The following is a 26,592-nucleotide window of genomic DNA, read 5'->3' on the forward strand; positions in this document are numbered from 1 at the left end:
GCATAGTTCAATTACACCTTATGGACTTTATTCAATTAATTAAAGTTTTTAATTAAAATAGAAGTTTGATAAATCTATAATAACATGGTTTAAGATTAATTAAATTAAGAGTATGATTTATTAATAGATTAAACCACCTAGTATTTTAAATGTTTAAATACACCCTTATACTATATAAAATTAACAGTTTAATATATCATATATGTATAAGTAAAAGGTTAGTGTTACCGTTAGTAGGCCTTATTCACGAATCCGGTTTTAAAGGGGGGGGGTATAAAGTTACTTCCTAAAAAAGGTGGTTTAATGTGTGTCCACTCTCATCCACCGCTTCCTTAACTGATGGTGGGTCGTTAGCCAAATGGTTAGGATTGGACATTAGTTCTCATTAAAATTATAATGAAATACCATGGAACTAAATACTTTTATAAATTCCCAATCTTAGTTACATAGGATAAAATGTGAATTTGATGCTAACCCATGAAATTGCAAATTGCACGTTATTAGTCGTCAGTGGAGCGTGTGTGGTTAACCGACACACTAATTTCGGACTAATGAAGAATGTCAATGGGTAGCTCGATGTTAATCATGGATCAATGGAGCGTGCATGTTTAACTGACACATTGATTAGTTGATTTTTAAAATTAAGTGTACCAATCTAATTTGCATGGTGAATCACACCTTGTTTGTGATCCTCGGCATCCCAGTCATAAACTTGAAGGGCATAATCGAGATTTAAATATGTCATTGTAAAGTTCAATGAATTAAAAAGAAGGTAGGAATTTCAATTCATTTAAAACCTAAAATTAATTTTCGTTTTTAATGGTGGAAATTGGTAAATCGTTATTTACCTACCTTCAAATATTTTACAATTGGATTACGAGATCCCTCTTCCAAATTGTAGAATATTGTGCTGGGTCCTAGCCTTAATATTTTATTTTTGGTGTTATATTGAGGTGTGACAACCCGAAATTTCCATTATGTACAAACCATATGAAGTTAATAGAGTTAGAACAGTTAAAGTGAACTTCCAGACTTTTGGGTATAAGTTTGACAGTTTTTCAGGATTTACACTTAATGAGATATCAGGAGAGTGGATGCACTAGGGTTTTGTGCAACACTGTTAGTCCAAAACTCTATGATATTAGAGTTCATTTCGGCAATAAAAATATTTTCTGCCAAAAATCCCAGGACTATATATAAAATCTGAACCATATTCATTCATTAGTTACATTTCCAACTAGAGAAAAGCCAAATTCTCTCTCCCGGATCTTCGGGTTTTCATCCCAAATCGTGAGTACTTCTATCTAGTTGTAATATATAGCTTAGATTGTGCCAAATAACATCAAAATCGCATCAAAACCCCAAGATTTGAGAGTTTACCGCCTAAGAACACTTGGAGAGTAAACTCTTTTATGAGGGCCAAGATATGCCCCATTGTCCCTCTAAGCCTTGGAACTCAACCTAGGAACTACCATGACATGTTTAGACCACAAAATCATTAAGAATCAAGGGTTGAAAGTGAGTTCACGGCCAAGGAAGTTCTTGGGCCATGAACTCCATTTTAGGTTGCCAAAATGCCCTAAATGCCTTCATTGAGCCAAGAGACTAGCATAACACACTACCTTGATGCGTCTAGGACCCAAAAAAATTAAAATACCAACACCCATAGGTGTTCACAGCCGCAAACATATGACCAAATGGTCCATGGGCCGAAAACTCAAGTTACGGGTGTTTTGATGCCACAAACACTTCCTAAGGCTTAGGATTGAATTTAGACATGTACGCTAATGAGTTTAGTACTAGAAAACACCATTAGAACACCAAGAGTAAGGTGTTCACAGCCTAAGAAGTTCTAGGGTCGTGAACTCCAAAAAATAGTGCCAAATGGTGCTATAGACTCTTCTAAAGGCTTGTACACTAGCATAGTTTAGTTCCTAGTTAAATTAAGGACTTGAAAACACCACAAGCAAGCTCCCAAGGGAGATTACGATAGTAATCTCCAAGGGATATGGTCCCAGGGCCATGAATTCCTCAAAGGAGTTAAAAGGAAGCCCTAACACCCTAGTAAGCCTTGAAGTACTTCACCACTTAAAGTTGTAATGGTTTTTAGCTTCATTTAGAGACCCAATATAGAGTTTATGGCCAGGAGTTTACTCCCCTGGGCCGTAAACTCCAACACACATGGTCTTTTGACCATAAACTTTCGTATGAGGTTTTGCACTCCTTTGTTGCAACCCATTAGACTCCTAGCACTTGACCAAAGTGTTTTCCTCGCATTAGGATGTTTATACTTGTTTAATTAGTGTTATAATCACTAACTGTTTATATACATATGTCTTCATATGTAATTAGGACCATTGTGTGTGTCTAAAGTCTTCACTTGACACCTAGCAGTCCTACCTCTTTAGTTCATCCGTATCAGCCACAACAGGTGAGTTCATACCCCTTAATCAACGTTTTAATTGTTTTTAAATGTTTTATGGGGGGGGGGGGAGGGGGATACAAGTTGAATCATTCTAGTTACTATATCAATCACATGTGATTAGTAAGCAACATTCAAATGATTGGCTACTCATTAGCCGTTTTACCAAATAGCTTACTTCAAATGTTTTTCATAAACACTTTATGTGTTTAAAACTCCTTATTAAACTGTACATTTTACTCTGTATGTTTCATTTCAAACTCATTTACAATTTTGTTTCAAACAAATGTTTCCTTATATACTTAAAACTGTTTTATCAAACCCATGCTTCCAACACGTTTTATAGATTGACATCAAGTCGATCTTTTCTTAGATATTAATTTTGTTTAAAGCTTTTACAAAACTTATTTTATGATTTTTATATTATAAATTGCATGCCTCTATATGTATAGTTATATAAGAAATGTTTAAAAGACATAGGAAGTCTATCCACCCTATTTCCTTTTCGTGCTTGAGATGTGGTCTGGTGGGATATCGGGTACCTGTCCGAAGGTCATTTAAATATTAGTTATATATCATGTGTACGTATATAGTCATAAAGGTCCTTCCAGTTCATCCAATGCCTTTGGGTAGCAAGGGTATACATCCATGTCCATACGTACCAATAGATTACTAGTAAACTACCATATGGATAGTTTAGGAAGATACTAGAATTATTACTAGAACACGATATCATACAATGAGTCAGTTCATTGATGACTCAATACTTGCTAGATAGAGAGAACGTACACTACAACTAGAACATTTCAGTACATTACTATTCTTGCTAGATAGAGAGAGAACACAAATTACAGTTAGCACACGCAGAACATTTCAGTACATTACATATACATGAATACGTTGGCATAATTGTGATCTACTGTATCGGAGCATGCCTTTAATGGCATGGCCCGAGTTGTAGCCAGATTCTCTTGGAGGGAGAGCGTGAGTTTGCATATAGATCTATACTGGATTGACTATCCTACACCTTGCTGCTAGCTACAGCCGGACCTGGAGGTCAGCGGGTGCCAAACGTCATACCTTTTTACAACCTACATTTGTCGTTGTTAAGAAGTTGATAGTATGGTACAATTAATCACATGATGTCTTAATATTAATCCGGTTTAAGGTAGTTAGTATAGCAGTAGTTCTTATAGCACTACATTGTAGTACTACATTAATTTTCCTTTTTCATATATCTACTGATTCTTTTCACTTAAACATTAAATGTAAAAACTATATTTTGTTAATGATAGTTATACTTGGGAAAATTACACACTTTTACAACAAACAAACATTTAGAACAGTTAAGACTTGGTAGAAGGCTACACTCATAGTAGTTAGGTCTTGGTAGAAGACACCCTTATATACTAGTAGGAATCATAGGGATTTCTAGGGTTTTTTTAAACATTTAAAGTTGTTTTACAAAACATTTTCAATACTTACAGTTCAAGTACATTTTCAATACCTACAGTTCATATACATACAAATACTTACATACAAAATTATGACACTAAAATACTTATGATCTCACCATCTTTAAAGCTGATACTCTCTTTCAAAATAACTTGTATCCTCAGGTCAACCATAAACAGGTACAGATGCAAGGTTTAGAGAAGATGGAGCTCGTTCAAGACTCATCTTTCATGTTGTTTATACTTTAGTGTCTATTATAGTTTGACAGAACACACTTGTATTAAATTTATATTATTAATGCAATGGATGATGTTGTTGCTTATTTACTACTTTTCATTGTTGTGATACTGTAGATGACGGCCTCCGCCCCAGAACGTTTCCGCCGTTCGTGGTTTTGGGGTGTGATAGATTGCTATCAGAGCATTGTTTATGGTGAATTAAGTATATCAACCCATAAAAGTTATACTAACTATAAATACAATGGGATTAAAAATACTCTGACCAAGAGTTTATACTTTAAATAATAAAATATTTAATTAACTATATGTCCTGCATTCATACTAATATCAGTGTTACTAGGATAGTACAAAAGAATTACGATTGTTGGGCAACACAGGTGGACTTAGAGACATATAGTCAAAACTGGGAAGATATAGCTTGATCAACTATATTATCCAAGGGTTGACTAGCATGTGCCTAAGTGTAGTTGTGTGGTTAAAACAAGTCTAAAATCTTACCAACCCTACCATAATGAGAAAAGTAGAACATAACACTAAACTTAAAATACTATAGGAGTATTTGGTGTTACTATAAGTACTTTATACTTGAGAACTAAAACAGGATCTTCATGTTGGAGTAATGTCTAAGTCCATAACTATAATTGGTAAGACTTGACCCGACCCGGCATGGTCCATTTGGGTTGCATGGCATCATGCACCTGGATAGACTATAATGAGAGAAATAAGACACTTATGGTTATTAATATATTATAAGTTCTAGTATATTAATAATAAGAATAATGAGATTATTTAATTAGTATTGATCAAGAATTAATCTAGGATTAATTAAGTGATCAAAAGAAGACTTATTAAATATATGGGTTGATTGTGTAAATCATCCATACTTGTATAGTGGGCTAATGCTCCATGGATAATCAAGTTGGGCTAAAACCCATAGGATGGTTCATGGATGCTCCATGGTGTATTTGAACCCATGGATCCAAGGAAATGGAAACTCATGACAATTAGGGTTAACCTAATTGTAACACTATATAAAGATCTTATTCTTGACAAAATCGGCACTAGTATGATTCAAGAAAGGGCTAGCCGATTTCATGAAGTGTAGAATTCTCTCTAAGTTATTCCAAGTGCTTATGGTGTTGTGTGAACCATTTGAGGTGTCACACTTGGGGAACTAGGCACTCAAGCTTCATGAAGACAAGCACTAACAAAAGGTATGTCATTCTAACTTGTGTTATTCAATGTTTAGTGTGCTAGAATAGAACAATACCTTGGAAAGTTGATATTTGCATGTATAATAGAGAAAACATAGATCCAAGGTATTTAGGGTTGCATGTACACTTAGGAGTGTTAGAATGCTCATAAGCCAACAGTGGTATCAGAGCCTAGGCTTGTTTTCTTGTTATACCTTCACTAGAAGCCGAAAAAAACGAATTTGTTGCTGTCTGATCATCAGACTCGGCGAGTCCATTAGGAGACTCGGCGAGTCCATGCCTAAAATATGATCAATTCGATCCAACTCGCCGAGTTGGTTCATGCACTCGACGAGTTGGACCCCCAGACAGCATATTTTCGAGGTTTTGGCTAGAAATGGACTAGGAACATTACCCTAAGTTGTTTTTGAACTTATAAACTTGGTTTTGAATTTGGTAATGTTCATGCTAATCCATTTTCAAAGATAATTGTCAATAGATTCATGTTTTGTATTAGTTTAAGGTTTAGACTAATTACGTGAAAAAAGTTTGATTTGAATTATCTTGTTCTTATGAGTTGCTTAGATTAATAGAAAAGTTAATTGAAATAGTTGCTTTCAATCCATTTTAATCTAAGAGTTGAGTATAAAATGTGTTTGTGTAACTTGTCCTCAAGTTACATGAAGAGTCACATTAAAGACTCATAAAACTCATAAAAGTTGGTTATGGTTACAAAATGAAGAGTCTTGTGTCATTGAATATTTTTTTATGACTCCATAACTTGTCCTCAACTTATGAAAGTTCAAGAGTCACTTCATTAAAGAGTAAAAGTGTAACCTTAATTAATTCCATAAGTTATAAAAATATAGAAAAGTTAATTCTTTTATTAGTTTAAAGTCTTCCATAAGTTATGGAACTTGAAGAGTTTTTTGGATTAAAACTACTTTAAACACATAAGTTATGGAATTAATTAGTTTTGAATAGTTTCAAAACTTGCCCTCAAGTTTTGGAATTTGTAAACTTTTCTCTTATGAATACTTTAATTCCAAGTTAGCCCTTAGAATTTTAAAAGTTAAAATTCAACCCTTATACTTTATAATATTATAAGTTAATAATATATACATGTATAAGAGTAAAGTCGGTCTTACCGCTAGTACGCCTCATTCACGAAGCCGGTCTATAAGGTGGGTATAAGGTTGTTGCCTATAAAATGGCAACTTAATGGGTGTCCACTCTCACTTACCGCTTGCTTGACCGGTGGAGGGTCGTTAGCCGAACGGGTTTGACAGGACTATAATTCTCCCTTCATTAAAAGTATTAATGATAAATACTAAGTAACTAAACTCTTAATAATTCCCAATCTTAGTTACTTAGGAAAAATGTGAATAAGGTGCTAATCCATGAAATTACACTTTACACTTTGTCTAAGTCGTTAGTGGAGCGTGTGTGGTTAACCGGCACACTAACTTGGACTTAACAAGGTAGGTAAAGGGTGACTTAATATTTATCATAGTATCGATGGAGCGTGTGTGGTTAACCGGCACATCGATTGAGGGGTAATTTATTAAGGGTACCAAGTAATTTACATGGTTACTTCACACCTCGTTTTGTGATCCTCGACATCCCAGTCACAAAACTTGGAGGGCACACTTGAGATTGAAACATGCCTTTGAAAAGTTCATTGAATCTCAAAGATCTAGGAGTTTCAAAACCAATTAAAACCTAAGAATACATTTCGTTTATCTTGGTGGAAATTGGTGAATCGTCATTCACCTACCTTCAAATATTTTATAGCTTGGATTACCGCATCCCTCTTCTAAGTTATAAAATAGTTTGTTGGGTCCTAGCGTTAATATTTCAGATTGGGTGTCATATTAAGGACTTTAGATCAACTATCTTGAATATCTCCCAAAACATGTATGGTTTAGACATTTATGATCTTCTGAAATCTCTTGAAACAAGCTTTCCTAAATGAAGATGATGTCCCTTGGAAATCATACTTCTTTCACCTCCTCAAATTATTCTCCCTAACCCACAAGTTCAAAGTCACTCAAGCCCTATTGGCAAGGCAAGGTCTAGGTGTGATCACATCTTGGAGATGTAGTCACATATTGACAAGTCGGAAGAGAAGGGTGTCAAAGTCTTGAGAAAGTTGGTGGTTCAACTACTTTCTAAGTCACATAGTGACTTCTTTTGGAACACCTATGAAACAGACTATGACAAGACCCTTAATGATCCTATCTATTTGCTAAGATCAACTTCTTAAAAGTTTATGGACATTGGCAATGGTGACACTGGAAATACAGAAAAAACATTCTCTTCCCAAGGAAAGGGATTGACCATAGTCAACTAGGTTGACCATAGTCAACTAGGTTGACCATAGTCAACTAGATTGACCATAGTCAACTAGGTTGATCAACTTCTTAAAAGTCTGTAATAGTCCCGTGTACCATTATCAAAGGGTCCATATGTTTATATTGCCAAAGGAAGGGTCATTAGTTGCGAAGGTGCCAAATTTTCCTAAGGATGTTAAAGTTAATAAGTTTGACCTTACTTTAGGTAAAGTCCACTATCTAACTCTACTAAGTTTCTATTCTGAGATTCTTATTACATGATGTGACTGGGTCACATGTTAATGTTTTAAGAATCAAAGAAAAAGTGAAGGAACTTAAAGAAATAATATGCTGAATCTGATCGCGTAGATGGATTTCTATCGCATAGTTTGAAGATCGGATTCTTGAGCTACTTCTTAGGAGTTATGAGGTATTGCTTAGGAATAGATAACAACAAGTTTTCATATGGATTGTAAGGATAAGTTTTTCTGCATAGTTTTAAAATAAAAGAAAATTTTTGATTTTATTTATTTTAAAATATCCTTACAATGGCATTTGAGGAAAAATTGTTGCTTATATTATTCCATTAATAGAAAGAGTGGAAATATGAAATTGATTCCTTCATTTGTGGTAATGTCTAAATTTACCAAATAAGAAAAGATTCTCATCATCCAAAGTCTCAATTGATCTGGGACTTGGAATCATGCAAGTTCAATAGCATGAAGAATGAGAACTTTCAAGTATTGGAAAAATTAAGACTAATTACTTGTTCACATGCATGTGTGAGTCAAGTAATGGACTAAGGGATCGAGTACATAGTCATTTGCACTGATTAAGTCCACCACAAGTGATATAAGTCTATTCGTCATAGTTTACTAAAGCTCAGTAAATATGATTATACTTACAAGCTTAAGTGTAACTCTAGGACATTAGAAAAGGTTCCAATGCATGGCAGAGCGAATACGAAGAATCAAATTAGGCAGAAGGATAAAAGTTCCTCAAATTTGAAAAGATGGGAGAGTACTTTAGTATCAGTTTTGTGATCATCTTAATGATTAAGAAACCATATCAAAATTAGTTCTCTAAGGAAGTCTTAGTGCATTCTTATGACTAAGAAGAAGGGATCTTGAATTGTTGAAATGGTTAAATCAAGAAGATGAGTCATACTTCGTTCCAATACAAGTCTTAGAGTCATACTCCAAGATTATAATTTGAGTGACATGTCTTTAAGAAGGTTTAAAAACACTTATCAAATGTAAGAGTAAAAGTTTTCTACTCTTGTACATTTGAAATTGGTAAGTTGTGATGTTTTGGATAAAACAAAGACCAACTAAGGCCAATTGTGTGAAGTGTTTGACTTGATTAGAATCCGCACTATCTCTTGGATGTTTGACAAGGGAGTCTTATAGGTAAAGAGGATAGTGGGAGTCTTAAAGGTCTTGAAAGTATCAAGAACTAATCAAGAATAAAACCTGAAGTTCTTCACTAGCACACGACTTAAGGTTTATAGCCTATCGTGTTGACATAGTCTGTGCCCATTCCAGTTAAAGTTATGTTCTTAGAGTTCTCAATTGGTTGCACAACAACTTGGAAGCAATGGCAGGCCCTTGAGCTGGCAGGTGGCAAGAAGTTAAGATTGAGTTCAGTCCATATGAGTTTGGATTTGTCATTATCCTTATCTTGTGACTATGGTTTTGACAATTCACATGGATAAGAACACATACACCATTAAATCTAAGTGTCATAAGGTTTCTCTCCGATTGTGATATTTGCATTCTCAAAGTCGTTAGTGGAGCGTTTGTGGTTTACTGGCACACTAACCTGGACTTGTGAGAAGTGACAAAAAGGTCTAACCATTATGATTACGGCATCCCTATACATAATTGTTTAGACACACAAGTGTGCTATCTAAGGGAAGGTGTATGATTTTGATAAAGTTCTATCAAAACAATCCAATATCAGAAATCTGAACTTTGGTAAGAAAGTCAATAAAGTATTGATTTCTAGAAGTCCAACTAATTTCTCAGTACATGTCAAAGCTAGTGGGAGCATAAGTGTTCTGCTAATGATCATCATGTTAGTGGGAGCATGATAATTATGATCAAGATTGCAAGTTAGCAATGTTAACAATAGAAAACAAAAGGTTTCAATTGGGAAAAAAGTTGTTTTTCTATAATTAAGGGAGAGGAAATTATAGTTCATCTCAAATCTATAAGCTTAGATCGTAAGGTTTTAATCATTTAGTCCAGGAAATATATATGAATTTTATGTTGGAATGGCTCAACATAAGGAAATTCTGTATATGCATCCATTATTTGCGTTCTAAAATTCGATTATGATTACAGCATCCCTTTGCATAATCTGAATTATGAGAACTTGGCAAATAGAAATGGAAATGTTATAGCAAAAGACTGGTTTAGTCTTTATGTGAGACATCATGAATCGTGTCCCATATGCTTCGGATATAGGATCGATTACATGTGCTATATTCATCCTTTCTAAAATTTTCCAAATGCCTGGGGCATTAAGAAGGGAAAAGGTTTAGAACTGGACATGACTAAAAGGATTAAACAATTGTCGAGGACAATCTAAGGTTTACCAAAGATTGGTTGCTCAAGGATAGTTGGAAGTATAGTGATAATTCTGGAAGGACCATATTGACATAATCGGTAAGGAGGCAACTCTTGTTCAGAAGTGATAGTCAAAATGAATCTGGAACTGTTTCAAAGTCAGAAATTTCAATCTGTGTAAGATTAAGGAAACTTAATGCAAGAAGGATATTTCCAAGGAATTGATCTCCTTTGGAATACTCTATAATGATTGTTGCCAAGTCTTTCTGACTTTGTGCAAAATCATTACAAGAGGATCAATGCATATAAGTTTAGAATCTAACAGATTTCAGTAAATGAGATGAATTTGGAATTCTTGTATTTACAGTAAGGATTTGGGAGTGTTAAAAGAGAATCATTGAAGTTATGTTCAATTGATCTAGTTCACAAAGTAAAGATCATAGACAAACATAGTATGCATACTTGGTGTATGGCATGACTAATGTTTAGAAAACATAGTGTACATGCTTGGAGCATGGGACAACTATTGTTTTAAATTCAAGAATAAAGTTGATAGCTGAAACAGTATACAATGAATAATGTGTAATCATATGGTGATAAATAAAAGGTGTTTTATTTATGTTCATAGGTTTTGATACCATATTGGATTCAAATATTATTGTGTTTCACTTTGCATGTTTTGACTTCCCGAATAAACTAGGTTATTCTTCGGGAATGACTAAGTTATTCAAACCATCCACAGTCGGTCATATGTTGGAAGTATATATGAATTAAGACTGTCATGGGTTGGCTTGTAGAGGTCTAAGGTGTTGGACAAATGGCTACAAAACTCATGAGTGCTCATAAGTTCTGAGTATTGGATTCAACCCGCGCTCATTGGAATCACTTCATGGATTTTATCATGAGTGATCATGAGACGATAATATCTTATATTCTTCAAACCTAGAGATATGAGTTTTTACTATGAGTTGATAGTACATTGATTACACGAAACCGCATTTGGTAACTCGGTGCTATAAAACCTGTCTTTGTGTATGATTCAACAAGTAGTAGAACAAGCCATATGAGTCAAAGTTTATCCATTCCTTTTACCTTCGGGATAAAAGCGATATATGTGGGCCCCTCGATGATTTGATGATGACAAATGAAAGTGCTCGGCCAGGCCAGGACTGATTTGATTTGTTTAATTAGTCAGTCGTCATAAATCAGAAATCGGGAAACAACAAATGGACAGAGAGAATGATTATAATCCATGTCTCAGTCCATATGATATATAGAATGGAGGAATATATGATCCCTTATCTAATGGTCAAGTCATTGAAAAAGGTCAGCATTTATCGACAAGGTCAGAGTTCGACAGAAGCTTTTGAGAGCTACGATTGCCAGTTGGTTCCTAAAGTCATACACAATAATAGTTTTAGACTTATCCAAGTGGGAGACTGTTGGATTAATGTCTAAGTCCATAACTATAATTGGTAAGACTTGACCCGCCCCAACATGGTCCATTTGGGTTGCATGGCATCATGCACTTGGATAGACTATAATGAGAGAAATAAGACACATATGGTTATTAATATATTATAAGTCCTACTATATTAATAATAAGAATAATGAGATTATTTAATTAGTATTGATCAAGAATTAATCTAGGATTTATTAAGTGATCAAAGGAAGACTAATTAAATATATGGGTTGATTGTGTAAATCATCCATACTTGTATAGTGGGCTAATGCTCCATGGATAATCAAGTTGGGCTAAAACCCATAGGATGGTCCATGTATGCTCCATGGTGTATTTGAACCCATGGATCTAAGGAAATGGAAAGTCATGACAATTAGGGTTTACCCTAATTGTAACACTATATAAAGATCTTATTCTTGACAAAATCAGCACTAGTATGATTTCATGAAGTGTAGAATTCTCTCTAAGTTATTCCAAGTGCTTATGGTGTTGTGTCAACCATTTGAGGTGTCACACTTGGGGCACTAGGCACTCAAGCTTCATGAAGACAAGCACTAACAAAATGTATGTTATTCTAACTTGTGTCATTCAAAGTTTAGTATGGTAGAATAGAACAATACCTTGGAAAGTTGATATTTGCATGTATAATAGAGAAAACATAGATCCAAGGTATTTAGGGTTTCATGTACACTTAGGAGTGTTAGAATGCTCATAACCCAACACTTCATTACTAAGTTGATAGTTGCTAAGTGGATACACTAGGGTTGTATGTAATTAGGATGTTATAGACTTAGAATCTGTGAAAATTTTTACTTTACCCCTATTCTGTGTGAATTTGGAGTTAAGGTCACTTATTCGAAGGCCTATCCTTTTTCGATTACATATAACTGATATGCACTTCACAAATAGCGATGTAACTAATCAAGATTTTCTAAATAATTATCTAGATAGTTCGTCTAATAGTTATTTTCTTATCCTAATTCTCACGTAGATAACATGGCTGGACCCCATCCCCACGGCAACCAGTACCTCCCAAACGAAGTCATTGCTGGATGGTTTGGAGAAGAACCAGAGAATGATCATCCGATTCCTTTGAATGATCACCACAATGAAGACCTCACAGATGATGGTAACTCCTAACCCGAGGTTGAGAACCTACCCCAAGCAGCTCCCGTTCCAATTCCTAACCCTCGTCCGGCTTTTCATGGCCCAACGCCTCCATGGGTTGAATGTTTGGAAGCATGGAGCAAAGATCAAGATGAAGATATGTCATTTAATGGAGACCGAAGCTTCTACAATGTAAATGAAGGGAGCACAACAGGTAGAGTTCTACCAATCCTGATCCATAGAGTTGCCCGAAGCGAAATTCAGGGCAACACAGCTCTATGTCGTATCGAGGAATTTGACACCAATGGAGGGATGCATATCCTTTGCACCAACAGCCTTGAACATGCTCGTAAGAGATCTGAGAGATACCACGAAACCCTGCTGCAAGCGCTAGCTGAAACCCGAGCCGAAGTCATTGAGCTCCGAGTACGTTAAAGGGTATACGAAAGATACCTGCTTGTTATGAAACATCAACTGGCTGAACTGAGAGTTCACCAAAGGGATGACCGTCGCCAGTAGTAGATGCTTTACTTTATTTTTCCTTGTTAAAAAGGAATCGTTTTTTGGTCTATTGTCACACCCCAAAACCGAGAACGGCGGAAACGTTCTGGGGCGGAGGACGTCATGTATGATATCAACAACAATGTAAAGTAGTAAACAAGCAACAACATCATCCATTGCATTAATAAAATAATTATTATACAATTGTATTCTGTCAAATTATGATAAACACTAAAGCATAAATCAAAATGAAAGATAAGTCTTGAACAACCTCCATCTTCCTTTCTCCTTGCATCGGTACCTGTCTATGATGACCTGAGGATACAAGTAATTTTGAAAGCGAGTATCAACTTTAAAGCTGGTGAGATCATAAGTATTTAGTGTCTTAATTTGTATGTAAGAATTTGTAAGTCTATGTATTGTAAGAATTTGAAAGTGTATATGAATTGTAAGTGTTTGAAAAAGTTTGAATCTCTCAGAAAAACCTATATTTTCTATTAAAGTAGCCTTCTACCAAGGCTTAACTGTTTTGTATGCTCGTTTGATGTAAAAGTGTGTAATTTCCCAAGTGTAACTATCTTTTAACAAAATATAGTTTGTACATTAAAGTTTAAGTGAGGTTATCACTAAAATGTAATCGGTAAATCATTGTAGTACTGTAGTTTTGTATTATAGGAACTACTGTTGTACAAACTACCTTAAACCGGATTTATATTAAGGTATAATGTGATAATTGCACCATACTATCGACTGATAACAACGACATAAAGAACGGTCGTAATAACGGAATGATGTTTGGCACCCGCAGACCTGCAGGTCCAGCTGTAGCTAGCAGCAAGGTGTAGGATTGTCAATCCAGTATAGATCTATACGCAAACTCAACGCTCTCCCTCCAAGAGAATTATGGCTACAACTCGGGCCATGACATTTAAGGCATGCTCCGATACAGTGGATCACAATTGTTATCGTAGTAATGTAAGGGTAATGTTTCTCGTTCTATTATAGTTGTATATGTAATGTCCTAGAAAGTATTGACTCATGAATGAACTGACTCATCGTATGATATCGCATTCTAGTAACGGTTCTAGTATCTTCCCAAACTACCCATATGGTAGTTTACTAGCAGTCTAACTGGTACGTAAGGTCATGGATGTATAACCTTACTAACTAAGGGCATGTGATGAACTGCAAAAGACCTTTTATGACTATATATGTACACATGATATATAACTAATAATTAAACGACTTTCGGACGAATACCCAATATCCCACCAGACCACATCTCAAGGCGCGAAAAGGAAATAGGGTGGATAGCCTTCCTAAGTCTTTTAAACATTTCTTATATAACTATACATATAGAGGCATACAATTTATAATACAAAAGCATAAGTAAATTTTGTAAGACATTTGAAACATAAATATTATTTTAAGAAAAGATCGACTTGATGTCGATCTATAAAACAATTTGAAGGCATAAGTATGATAAAACAGTTTTGAGTATAAGGAAACATTTGATTGAAACACAGTTGTAAATAAGTTTGAAAGGTAATGTACCGAGTAAGATCTACAATGTAATAAGTAGTTTAAAAACATATAAAATGTTTATAAAAATCATTTGAAGGAATCTGTTTGGTAAGATGGCTAATGAGTAGCCAAATGTTTTGAATGCTGTATATTAATCACATGTGATTGATGTAATAACTAGCGTAATTCTACTTATTAATCGCATGCGATTGATATAATCCTAGCATGATTCTACTTGTATTCCCCCCCCCCCATAAAGTATTTAAACATTTAAAATCATTTCAAAGGTTGATTTAAGGGGTATGAACTCACTTGAAAGTTTGAAGATAGCGAGATGGAAAACCGGGCAGAGTTTCGTCTCGGGAAACGGATTTTTCTCAGGATTCTCAGGAATCTCGGAAGTAAAATCGACCCTCGGGACTTGAGCAAAAAGACCAGAGCCTCGGGTTTGAACGGGCACAGAAATCGAGGCAAGATCGTGAGAGAAAGAGAGAGAATGAGCAAAATTTCCGAAAAGCCTTGCATCCCTTTTATAGGGGTGCTAAACCGCCTCCGTATGCGGGGCGTACCGGCATACGCAGCACGTACCCGTGCGTCATCGCTTACGTACTTCGGACGGGACAGGTCGGATGGGGTGGGTCGGATGGGACGGGTCGGTAGCTTCGCATAGGGCGACGTGGACGATCCAAGGCCTTGGCCTTGAGTACGCGGGGCGTACGAGGGTACGCGGCGCGTACTTTGGCCCTAGGCTGACTCCTTCGGATAATACCAACTTTTTAATAAAAAATATATATATATTAATTATCAAACTTCAAAAATTCATATCTCCTTCATACGAACTTCGTTTTCGACGTTCTTTATATCCCCGCGAAGGTGAGACTACGATCTACAACTTTCATTTAGATTCCGTTGGCAAAGTCTGAAATTATTTTCATTATTTATTTATTAAAATGACGTGATTAAGGAATTTCTTTAAAAATTCATAACTTCTTTATCTGAAGTCGGTTTTTGCCAGACGAGACCTTCAATTCTCGTTTAGTTCATTCCGGCCAAAAGTCGCTCGATCTCCGATTCGAGTTTTTTAGCTGTCTACTGTTATATCTGTAACTTAGAAAAATCACAACTTCCTCATACGAAGTCAGATTTGGACGTTCTTTTTATTTACGTATACGGTTTGATGATTTCTAAAAATTTAATTTAGATATCTAAGGTGAAAAACTATTGTATTTAAACTTCGCGTTTTACGTCTATCAGTGTTGCCGGTTTTTGCCGAGAATCTTCGGCTGGTCATAACTTCTTCGTTATAACTCGGATTTTAGTGTTCTTTATATGCTTGGAAACCTTGATATGATTCCTACTACTTTATTTAACCCAAATAAGATTTCAGGGAAGTTATATTTTGACCTAAATATGATTGGTTTTACATTACATTGTCTCGAAATATCGGGTTGTCACATCATCCCCCCGTTAGAAGGAATTTCGTCCCGAAATTAGAATTTAAGCAAGGAAGCATGCACGAATGATCGAGTCGTGAGGAGGAAACTTCCTAATCGATTGGTTCTAGCGCATCTAAGTGATAACGGGTTTGGCGATGGCGTTTCTTCGTCGGCTTGACCTCTCAGTCGAGGGTCACTACGGTTCTAATACGAAGGCGAGGATCTCAACGAGTGGACTTGCAAGAGTCCTAACAGAAAGGTATGGTTTCACAATTGAGATGCGAAGAGTAGAAAGTATGTTACTGAGTTTGCGGAGTAGGTCTAGTTTGTGTGAGGCACAGGACCGATTCTAATAAGAATCTCGGAGGTCCTGTCTAACTTGGATTTAGCTTTCCACGCTTTACGAAGCGTATTAAGCCATTCCCAGAGTGAGTTATCCTAAAGAACTTGGTCACTCACTTGGAATCTCAAAGGTTCCTTTTCTTGCGTAACTTCCCAGTCAAAGGCCACCCCTTGCTGGGTCAAAGTCGTACGAGTTTCTGTAGCTTGCGAGGAGTTGGGAATGAACTAAGGTGGTAGGTCGGTAAGACCTAGAATCTGGCGAAAGAAAAAAAACTATCGGCATCTCTGGTGTCGATAAATGCTAAAACGGTTTGGACAATTTGAAAGAGTAATCATAATTTCTCACATTACTAACAGTGTGTCCTAGAAACTTGACTCTTCAATTTCAAAATTCATGCCTAGAGAACTTTGCTAAAAGTTCCTCTGTAAGAATGTTACCATGGGCTTTCTTCTTACTACGAGGGTAGCTAAGTAAGTCATTACATGGAGAAATGATGACTGATCCCAGTAAGAAAGACGTAACTCTATTTATTTAGCTCATGAAAACTATGGGCGTATTGGTCCTATCCGAAAGGTATCACTACGAACTCGAAGTGTCCGCATCGAGTTCAGGAGATAGTCCTCCGGACATCCTCACCTAACACTCGAACTGGTGATATTCGGATTCCAGATCCATTCCTGGAAGTAGTTTCTTTCCTTGCGTTTGCTCAACCATTTTGTCTATGCGAGGCAGAGATAACGATTTCTATGAAAATCTTGACGGAGTCCTCGATATTCGAGGCACATACGTTGCAATCCATCGATCTCCGCGAGAATATGACCGGGGTTCTCTAGGGTGAGAAGCCTAGTCTACTAATTCTCTTTCTGTGTAGTTCGTTAAGTGGTTTGTACTGTTCTGATATCTCCGAGGGTGTTTAAACTATAGGGCGATTTGTTTTCGGGAGTTGTACAGGGTTCTAAGTGTTGGATAAGGTGTCTAAGTCCATAACTATTTCTGGTATGTACTTGACCCGACCCGGCATGGTCCATTTGGGTTGCATGGCACCATGCAATTGGATAGACTAAATGAGAGAAATAACACTTGGAGATTATTAATATATTATAAGCTCTAATATATTAAAAATATTATTTGATTAGTTTGATCAAGAATTAATTTAGAATTAATTAAGTGATCAAAAGACAACTAATTAAATATATGAGTTGATTATGTAAATCATCCATATCTTGTATAGTGATCAAACATTACTTATTAACTCACCAACATTTCATATGTTGACGTTTTTTCAAAATACTTGTATTCTCAGGTAACAGGTAAAGTGAAGGGAAAAATGTACTCAGTGATGTATGTTTAGCTAGTATCGAACAATTTACTTTTTGGGAATGTAATGTTATGGAACAATGTACTAATGTAAATGCTACCAGTTGTATTATTTCAATGCTTGGTGATGAATGATGTTACGTTTCATGTATATTCACTGTGATGGTATTCAATTGAGTCACAATAGCCCTCGGACGTTTCCGCCGTCTGGTTCGGGGGTGTGAAAGGCGTGGCCTTTGACTGGGAATAGAAACAAGAAAAAGCATTTCAAACGCTGAAGCGAGCCTTATGCACCACACTGATACTATCCCTCCCCGAAGGAATAAAAGACTTTGTAGTGTATTTTGATGCATCCAACCAGGGGCTCGTTTGTGTTCTGATGCAACAAGGTAAGGTCATCGCCTATGCCTCGAGACAGCTGAAGACACACGAAGTCAAGTACACCACACATGATCTTGAGCTAGGAGCAGTTGTGTTTGCCCTGAAGATCTGGAGACACTACCCGTATGGTACGAAAAGCACTATCTTTACAGACCACAAGAGTTTACAACACATATTTGACCAGAAGGAGCTCAACATGAGACAACGATAGTGGGTAGAGCTACTCAATGACTACGAATGCGAAATTCGTTATCATTCGGGTTAAGCCAACATAGTAGCAGATGCCCTATATCGGAAAGAATATTCTGGTAGAAGGGTCAAATCTCTGAATATGACTATCCATTCACACTTGTCTTGTCACAACTAGAAATTTTGTGTCTTGTAATCACTACATTCAAGTAAATGTTGAATCAAAAACTTAAGAGCATGTGTGATACCTATTATTATGACATACAAAACTTCAATCAAATACATCATACAAGTACTACAAATGGTCATCAAGCAATTGGAAACCCTAGAAGTTCTTGTTTAGGTCCATTTTGGACTAGGACTTCCTTATTGGACCCAAATGGACCAATAAGCTTCCAATTTGACTATCATGGGCTTAGAACCCTTAAATGGGATCTAATTGGCCCACATTAATTTATTTCAACATTATGGGCCATATTAGTCCTAGAAGGAAATAAATTAAAAGCTTTTAGCCATGATTAACCTAATCTAGCTTAATAAAGCATAAAAATCACAATTTTATTTTATAAGGCCAAGGATCACCCAAACTAACTCTAATATTGGGTTAGGGCCAAAAAGCCCAAATTTTCCTTTTTTCCTTCAAAATTCTCGGCCCAAGGCCCAAGTCCAAGAAGAAATGGAGAAGTGTTGACTATTTGCATGCCACCTCACTTATATCCAACATGTTTCCATGCATCTCTCATACTTCTAGGAACATATCACTTCAAAGATCACTTCTTCTTTCCCTCTCACTCACTCTCGGCCGAAACACACACACACATACACAAATATCTCACAAATTCTCTCTAGAATACTCAAGAACACATCCTTCCTCTCCACTCAAAAATCTCGAAAATTAGGAGGCTTTCAAGAGGATATTTCCACAAACTCTTCATCTAAGGTAAGGTTATGCTTGGATCTATGACTTAGATTCTTTGTTTTATCAAAATCCCTTCTTAATCCATGCAAAAATCGTGATCTTGCATCCTAGAAAACTCCATAAACTCGAGATCTTCATCAAGGGGTGCTAGGGCCAAAAATCACCAAACTTTCTTCCATCTCTTCTTCAAAAACCGAAACCACACCCTAAGGTGAGCTTCATACTCCTTATTTTTCTATTTTATAAGTTTTATGGGGGGGGGAATGCAAGTGAAAGTGTAGATCTATATGTATTTTGTATGCCTTATATGATTTCTATGCTTATATGTGTGTTTTTGTGAGTTTATAATGTTGGATCTAGCCATAAACCCCTAAAAACCGAGATATACTTTATGTTAAATGATACTAGCATCAAATGTATTTCTACATACAAAGTGTTCCAAGAAAAATAGCTAAATGGCTTAATAACACTTTCATTGGGCTAAAAACCTAATATTTGGACATAAAATGTTAAAAATACAAAGTTGAAGGGCCCAAAATGAAATATTTCGAAATCTGATGGGTGAGATGAGTCAAAACAGTTTCCATAATGTATTTTCTGAAAATATACTCTTTTGGAGGATTAAAAACATAAATTTCAAGCTTAATGGGCTAAAAATGACAATTTCGGCCCAATAGGGCCCATTATGCGAAATTTTCTGTTTTGGAGGGCCAAAACTGTGTTTTTCTGTAAAACAGTGGACTACTAGTGTTACAAGTACTTTTCAAAGGTTTAAAATGCTTTTCAAATTTAAAAAGGACCAAAGTTGATAAAATTTTCCAATTGGGGCCAAAATTGTAAAAACTGCGAAAAAGAAGGGTTATAACCGAGAAAACTGCAATTTCAGGGACTCAAACTGTTTTCAACTAAAAATATGCTGAAAAATATCAATTTCAATAAGTTTTGGGGTTAAAATGTCAAGAAAAATGGTTTAAGGACCAAACCGGTAACTTTTTTTTTAAAGGGTTGAAAAAGTAAATTCACAACAAAAAGAGGGGCTGTAACAGAAAAGTTGAAATGTTAATTCAATACATCCGTTGTGATCAAACACTGGCACTACGACTACCGATGTAATACAATACACAACAATACCAAAAATCGTTGTTAAACGAATTGATTCGGTCTCGAATCAATAACAATTCGAAACTACTAACACGACGATAACTCGACTCATACACGAAAACATTTGGTAATTCAATACACACGCGAGAGTGCACAGACGTCGACGCACCATCTTTGGGCCCCAAAGTGTAAAATCTTGTTTGTTGGGCCTAGCTAGCCCGATGACCTGATCTTTAGGCCCGAAGACTCCAACGTTACGAGTTGTTGGGTCTTAAATGATCCAGCACAGCGTAAAAGGACTTTCAATGGCTTTTACTATTGGTCCCCAAGGGTCCTTTGGTACTGCTAGTAAAGTCGGTTATTCACATGCGAGCGGGTCAAGGACCCTTCGTACATTTTTATCCCCAACCGGCTAATGGAGTTACCAAGGTCTTCGTGCCCTCTTTCTCTTCGGATGCGGGACTACAAGAAGTCAGGGCGGTTGGATTACGTGGATAGTACGGACGATGCCCACGGGATCGTTTGTATAATTGTAAACTGGTCGTTTGCGTAACGCGTGTTTATAATAATTCACAATGCGCAATAATCCGACGTCGCCTGGGATCAATGACTTCACATGCCACGATGGTACAACAACTACATGGGATTCAAAGTATTAGGAAAACATCGGGTTTTCCTAGGGTTTTTCAATACATACAGTTTCGAAATATACACAAGTTCAACGAATACTTTTTACAACTATAGAAACAAACAAGCATACTTATGGATCTTCACAAACTTTTTCTGAAACTCTTTTCAGAAAATATCGGATTTTCTGGTGGTTTTCAAAATGATACAAAACGTTGCTTTTCAAATACCGCTTATGAACTCACCAACATTTCATATGTTGACGTTTTTCAAAATACTTGTATTCTCAGGTAACAAGTGAACCAAAGGAAATATGTACTCAATGATGGATTGCGGTTTGTTTATCTATGAACCGAACAATTTATTTTTGGGAATGTAATGTTAAAACAATGTACTCAGTGTAAACATTATCAGTTGTACTATATTAATGCATGGTGACGAATGATGTTATGCTTCATATATATTCAATGTTATGGTATTCAATTAAGTCACAACAGCCCTCGGACGTTTCCGCCGTCTGGTTCGGGGGTGTGACAGGTTGGTATCAGAGCTTTGTTTATAATGAACTAGCATGTCTAGCCACACATTGATATGCAACTATAAACCAAAAAGAGGGACTAACATAAATCTGAACAAAACAAGTAAATAAAACACCCTTGTTTGCTTTAGGAAATAGAACATAACGAAGAACCAAACATGATAATATTAGTATCCCGGTTGAATGCGGACTGTTCTTAGTGGTATCAAGGGGTGGATGTAGCCTGATCAACTACATTCCCTCCAAGGTATAACTAATGCATGTCCCGATGAAATCATGATATCTAGGGAACCTAAAACTATACCTCTATAGCACCAAAAAGAGAACGTTTGTTTGGCTTATGAAATAGTGGTAGAGTCATAGGAAAGTGATCACTTATTCGTATACCTTCTCCCAGTCTTCATGGAGGGAGAGTATCAGGGCATTCAGTTTCACCAAGCCCTAGTGGCACACGGGATACTTGAAGATTAACCTATAGGGAATCAAGAGGGAGCCCACGACGTCGAACCTGATGAGTACATGGATACCGATTATGAGTTCGAGGAAACCGACGATGACATGGAGGAGGATCAGGCCCCGGACATGGATCACGCCGCATCTCCTGCTAGCGAGGTGCGACGGGATCACCACGTCCCACCAGTGAATCCCGCGAGGGAGAATCGCTCCCCAGAAGCCGAGATTGCCGACTTGTGGCAACAACTGTTCGCCATGGAAGCACGTGTCATGCAAGCAGAGCATGAGAGGGATGAGGTCATTGTAGACATGACTGAGATGGCTCAACTGTTGGCTCAGCACTTCGGCATATGACTCCACCGCTGTATTAGGACGCAGCTCATCGTGGTTAGGGATAAACTTATCTTAGTAGGTCATTAGGAACTATGCTATGTGCCCCGACTCTATGTTTAAGTGACTACACTACTCATAGAGCCGTTATGCTGTCGAACTAGTATCACTCATGTATGCTCTTACGAGCAAAATTTTCATGTATCAAATGCGGATAATATTAATAATCTTTTACGTGTTTTGCTACGATATTACAAATTGCTATGTGTTGAGAAATTATGATTGAATGGTCAATGGTAGTAGTGTTTAAGTTCGTCCCATGCACCTAGTCAGTAGGATCACGACCTCACAGAAACCACATACCCTCAACATCTTTCCGTTTCGTGATAGAAGGATGCCTTTCCGACCTACTCGCGGAAACCCAGGACCAACTCCACCTGAAGTTGACTCAGCCGCGTTCCAGGCAGCTGTATCTGCTGCGGTCACTGCAGCGATTGCGCAAATTCATCAAGGGGACAATGGAGGAGTCAATGGGCAAGGAGCCGGAAGTTCGAACAACGGAATGAATCAAGGAACCACCAAGACATGTACCTACAAGGACTTCACGAACGCCAAACTCTCCAAGTGTGAGTTCTGGCTCCGGAGTGTGAACTTACTAGGTCATGTATTTAGCCAAGATGGAATCCATGTGGATCCCTCTAAAGTCAAAGCTATTGAAGGCTGGGCAATCCTGACAACATCTACGGAAATCCGTCAATTCTTGGGCCTAGCAGGCTACTATAGGAGATTCATTCAAAACTATTCTAAGATCGCCAAGCCACTTACTTCCCTTACGCAAAAGGGCATACCATTCAAATGGACAGACAAACAAGAGATTGCGTTTCGGACCTTGAAGCAAGCTCTCTGTAGCGCCCCTATACTATCTCTGCCTGAAGGAACGAAAGATTTTGTATTCTACTGCGACGCGTCAAATCAGGGCTTAGGTTGTGTTCTCATGCAGCGTGGAACAGTGATAGCTTACGCATCTCCCCAACTAAAGACACACGAAGTAAATTATACGACCCATGACCTGGAATTGGGAGCCGTGGTCTTCGCCTTGAAAATTTGGAGGCACTACCTATATGGTACAAAGTGCACCATCTTCACGGACCACAAAAGTCTCCAGCACATCTTGAACCAGAAGGAGTTGAACATGAGACAACGGAGATGGGTTGAATTGCTTAACGACTACGAGTGTGAGATCAAGTACCACCCAGGAAAAGCCAACGTGGTAGCTGACGCATTAAGTCGGAAGGAGTACTCTAATCGCCGCGCGAAAGCTCTCTTGATAGCTATTCAATCTCATCTGGCCACTCAAATTGCAGTAGTCCAGTTGGAGGCCATGAAGACGGAAAATAAAGCAGGGGAAGCACTACGCGGAATGGAAAAGAACCTGGAGGCAAAGGAGAATGGAGTATACTATTTCATGAACCGTATTTGGGTCCCTAAACTTGGAGGGTTTAGAGATGTTGTTATGAAGGAAGCCCACAAGACACGATACTCCAATAATCCCGGTTTAGACAAGATGAACTTGGATATCAAACAACACTATTGGTGGCCTAACATGAAGGGGGAAATTGCGACCTACGTTACTAAGTGCCTTACGTGCGCCAAAGTAAAGGTGGAATACCAGAAACCCTCAGGATTGTTACAGCAACCGGGAATCCCGGAGTGGAAATGGGAAGGGACTTCTATGGATTTCGTGACCAAGCTACCCAAAACGTCGGATGGATTAGACACCATATGGGTAATAATCGACCGACTGACGAAATCTGCCCATTTCCTGCCAATTAAAGAATCTTACAAGATGGAGAGATTGACGCGTTTATACATTCGAGAAATCGTGAGACTCCACGGAGTGCCAGTATCTATCATCTCGGATAGGGACAGTAGGTTCACTTCACGATTTTGGCAATCACTCCATAAGGCGATGGGAACAAACCTCGACATGAGCACCGCTTATCATCCACAAACGGATGGTCAAAGCGAGCGAACCATCCAGACGCTCGAAGACATGCTCCGTGCATGCGTGATAGACTTTGGGAAGTCTTGGGATACCCACCTACCTTTAGTCGAGTTCTCTGTTGCATTAATGTCTAAGTCCATAACTATAATTGGTAAGACTTGACCCGACCCGGCATGGTCCATTTGGGTTGCATACCATCATGCACTTGGATAGACTAAATGAGAGAAATAAAACACTTATGGTTATTAATATATTATAAGTTCTAGTATATTAATAATAAGAATAATGAGATTATTTAATTAGTATTGATCAAGAATTAATCTAGGATTAATTGAGTGATCAAAAGAAGAATAATTAAATATATGGGTTGATTGTGTAAATCATCCATACTTGTATAGTGGGCTAATGCTCCATGGATTATCTAGTTGGGCCAAAACCCATATGATGCTCCATGGATGCTCCATGGTGTATTTGAACCCATGGATCCAAGGAAATGGAAAGTCATGACAATTAGGGTTTACCCTAATTGTATAACTATATAAGCACCTTATTCTTGAGGAAAATCGGCCACTAGAGAGACTAGTATTATTCTTGAAGAGGGCTAACCGATTTCATGTAGTGTAGAATTCTCTCTAAGTTATTCTAAGTGTTTTGATGATTGTGAACCATTTGAGATGTCACACTTGGGGCACTAGGCACTCAAGCTTCATGAAGACAAGCGCTATCAAAGAGGTATGTATTCTATCTTGTTATATTGATAGTTTTGTATGCTAGTTTAGCATAATACCTTAGATATTCATATTTGCATGTATAATAGAGAAAACATAGATCCAAGGTATTTAGGGTTGCATGTACACTTAGGAGTGTTAGAATGCTCATAACCCAACAGTGGTATCAGAGCCTAGGCTTGTTTTCTTGTTATACCTGCAATAGAAGCTGAAAAATCGAAATTGGTGCTGTCAGCCCAGCAGACTCGCCGAGTCCATGAAGGGACTCGATGAGTCCAAGGCAAAATGCATCCGACTCGCCGAGTTATGTTCATGCACTCGACGAGTTGGACCCCAGACAACATACTTTCGAGGTTTTTGGCTAGAAATGGACTAGGAACATTACCCTAAGTTGTTTTTGAACTTATAAACTTGTTTTTTGATGTGGTAATATTCATGCTAATCCATTTTCAAAGATATTTGTCAGTAGATTCATGTTTTGTATTAGTTTAAAGGTTAGACTAATTACATGAAAAAGTTTGATTTGAATTATCTTGTTCTTATGAGTTGCTTAGATTAATAGAAAAGTTGAATGAAATAGTTGTTTTCAATCCAAATTAATCTAAGAGTTGATTCTAAAATGTGTTTTTGTAACTTGTCCTCAAGTTATATGAAAAGTCACATTTAAGTTTCATAAAACTCATAAAAAATTGGCAAAGGTTACAAAAATGAAGAGTCTAGTTCTAATTAATTGGAGTTATGACTCCATAATTTGTCCTCAAGTTATGGAGGACCAAGAGTCTCTTCATTAAATAAATAAATAAAATATGTAACCATAATTAAATCCATAAGTTCTAAATATAAAGAAAAGTTAATTCCTTTATTAGATTAAAGTCTTCCATAAGTTATGGAACTTGAAGAGTTTTTGGATTAAAACTACTTTAAACACATAAGTTATGAAATTAATTAGTTTTGAATAGTTTCAAAACATGCCCTCAAGTTTTGGAATTTGTAAACTTTTCTCTTATGAATACTTTAATTCCAAGTTAGCCCTTAGAATTTTAAAAGTATATATATATATATGTGTGTGTGTGTAAGAGTAAAGTCAGTCTTACCGCTAGTACGCCTCATTCACGAAGCCGGTCTATAAGGTGGGTATAAGGTTGTTGCCTATAAAATGGCAACTTAATGGGTATCCACTCTCACCCACCACTTGCTTGACTGGTGGAGGGTCGTTAGCTGAACGGGTTTGACAGGACTATAATTCTCCCTTCATTAAAAGTATTAATGATAAATACGAAGTAACTAAACTCTTAATAATTACCAATCTTAGTTACTTAGGAAAATGTGAATAAGGTGCTAATCCATGAAATTACACTATGCACTTTGTTTAAGTCGGTTAGTGGAGCGTGTGTGGTTAACCGGCACACTAACTCGTAT

The sequence above is a fragment of the Lactuca saligna genome, chromosome 6 (assembly GCF_052625555.1).
Source record: "Lactuca saligna cultivar CGN05327 chromosome 6, ASM5262555v1, whole genome shotgun sequence".
In the NCBI taxonomy this organism is placed as follows: Eukaryota; Viridiplantae; Streptophyta; class Magnoliopsida; order Asterales; family Asteraceae; genus Lactuca; species Lactuca saligna.